Below are 2,500 nucleotides of genomic sequence, written 5' to 3'. Positions count from 1 at the left end.
GCCACAACTCCCGCGCCCACCGCAGCAGCCGGGGATTCGGCGATGGGCTCTTCCCTGTTCACTCGCCGTTACTGGGGGAATCCTGGTTAGTTTCTTTTCCTCCGCTTAGTAATATGCTTAAATTCAGCGGGTCACCACGTCTGATCTGAGGTCGCACTGCGATGCGCAAGTCACGGGGCTCACACGTCACGGAGAGCACCCGAGGGCCGGCCCGCACACGCGAGCGCCACGGGGCTCGGCACAGACGGCACAGGCAACATCTTTTGGCATGCGCAAGGGGCAACAGACGCACCCACCGGCTTCGTTCGCGTCTCTCCTGCAGCCCACCGTCAAGCGCGGTAGGTGCGGCAACCACCCGCCGCCGTGCATAGGTGCGCTCTCTCTCTCTCCCCTTCGGGGAACGAAGCGCACAAGATGCGCTGCGACACCCCAGTAGCACACCACCCGCCTCTGGGCAGGAGGACGATTGATAAAGGGGCGACCCTCAGACAGGCGTGGCCCCGGGAAGGAACTCCCGGGACCGCAATGTGCGTTCGAAGTATCGATGATCAATGTGTCCTGCAATTCACATTACTTCTCGCAGCTGGCTGCGTTCTTCATCGACGCACGAGCCGAGTGATCCACCGCCAAGAGTCGTCGTTGGCTCGCTATACCCCCTTTCTCCTCCCACACACACACACGGCCAGCCACAGCCATCGTGCCCCGGCCACCTCACCGCACGCAGGGACTGGTACCAGGCAGGCCGCCTACGCCGGCGAGGCCTCGGGCCTGCGCTGCAGGCAACCGGCGGCACTCGCGTCAAGGGTTGGACCATCAGTCTCCAGATGAGCGGATAGACCCCGTGAAACGCTAGAAATTGGCGGGGATGTGTCTCTTTTGGCTCACGGGGCTGTTAGGGTGGCACAGAAATCCCTCGGAATGGGAAAAAACGGGTCATTTTCGTGTCGCCACATTGCATGCGAACCGCATGAAACTTCCAGAGGCATTTGCAGCAGGAATGCATGTGCACTCAAAAAATGTGATATTTTTCACGGAGAGACCCCGTGAAACGCTAGAAGTGGGCGGGGATGTCTCTCTTGTGGCTCACGGGGCTGTTAGGGTGGCACAGAAATCCCTCGGAATGGGAAAACGGGTCATTTTCGTGTCGCCACATTGCATACGAACCGCATGAAACTTCCAGAGGCATTTGCAGCAGGAATGCATGTGCACTCAAAAAAGTGAATATTTCTCACGGATAGACCCCGTGATACGCTTGAAATTGGCGGGGATGTCTCTCTTGTGGCTCACGGGGCTGTTAGGGTGGCACAGAAATCCCTCGGAATGGGAAAACGGGTCATTTTCGTGTCGCCACATTGCATGCGAACCGCATGCAACTTCCAGAGGCATTTGCAGCAGAAATGCATGTGCAGTCAAAAAAAATTGATATTTTTCACGGATAGACCCCGTGAAAAGCTAGAAATTGGCGGGGATGTGTCTCTTGTGGCTCACGGGGCTGTTCGGGTCGCACAGAAATCCCTGGGAATGGGAAAACGGGTCATTTTCGTGTTGCCACATTGCGTACGAACCGCATGAAACTTCCAGAGGCATTTGCAGCAGGAATGCATGTGCACTCAAAAACTTCTATATGTTTCACGGATAGACCCCGTGAAACGCTAGAAATTGGCGGGGATGTGTCTCTTGTGGCTCACGGGGCTGTTAGGGTGGCACAGAACTCCCTCGGAATGGGAAAAGGGGTCATTTTCGTGTTGCCACATTGCATAGGAACGCCATGAAACTTCCAGAGGCATTTGCAGCAGAAAGGCACGTGCACTCAAAAATTTTAATATTTTTCACGCATAGACCCCGTCAAACGCTAGAAGTTGGCGGGGATGTCTCTCTTGTGGCTCACGGGGCTGTTAGGGTCGCACAGAAATGCCTCGGAATGGGAAAACGGGTCATTTTTGTGTGGCCACATTGCATAGGAACGGCATGAAACTTCCAGAGGCATTTGCAGCAGGAATGCATGTGCACTCAAAAACGTCTATATTTTTCATGGATAGACCCCGTGAAACGCTATAAATTGGCGGGGATGTCTCTCTTGTGGCTCACGGGCGCTGTTAGTTAGGGTCGCACAGAAATCCCTCGGAATGGGAAAAGGGGTCATTTTCGTGTTGCCACATTGCGTACGAACGGCATGAAACTTCCAGAGGCATCTGCAGCAGAAATGCATGTGCACTCAAAAACGTCTATATTTTTCACGGATAGAGCCCGTGAAACGCTAGAAATTGGCGGGGATGTGTCTCTTGTGGCTCACGGGGCTGTTAGGGTCGCACAGAAATCCCTCGGAATGGGAAAACGGGTCATTTTCGTGTTGCCACAATTGGCATACGAACGGCATGAAACTTCCAGAGGCATTTGCAGCAGAAATGCATGTGCACTCAAAAACGTGAATATTTTTTCACGGATAGACCCCGTCAAACGCTCGAATTTGGCGGGGATGTTTCTCTTGTGGGTCACGGGG

At 54.4% G+C, this 2,500-nt stretch overlaps 1 non-coding gene and 1 pseudogene across 1 annotated transcript; both read right to left on the bottom strand.

The window, feature by feature from the left end:
- The window catches only part of LOC142912678 (28S ribosomal RNA), a 10,547-nt pseudogene extending 10,393 nt beyond the window's left edge, over window positions 1-154 (bottom strand).
- A 324-nt stretch (window positions 155-478) lies between these two features.
- LOC142912757 (5.8S ribosomal RNA) lies at window positions 479-635 on the bottom strand. The gene has a single exon (XR_012934225.1). It is a non-coding gene; the product is annotated as a 5.8S ribosomal RNA (ribosomal RNA).
- Window positions 636-2,500: the final 1,865 nt, after the last annotated feature.

This window comes from Petromyzon marinus, unplaced genomic scaffold, assembly GCF_048934315.1.
Source record: "Petromyzon marinus isolate PM22_M1 ecotype Great Lakes invasive population unplaced genomic scaffold, UKy_Petmar_22M1.pri1.0 PM_G_Scaffold_21, whole genome shotgun sequence".
Classification (NCBI taxonomy): domain Eukaryota; kingdom Metazoa; phylum Chordata; class Hyperoartia; order Petromyzontiformes; family Petromyzontidae; genus Petromyzon; species Petromyzon marinus.
Note: the sequence above shows the minus strand (reverse complement) of the source record. Positions and strands in the feature narration are given on the sequence as shown.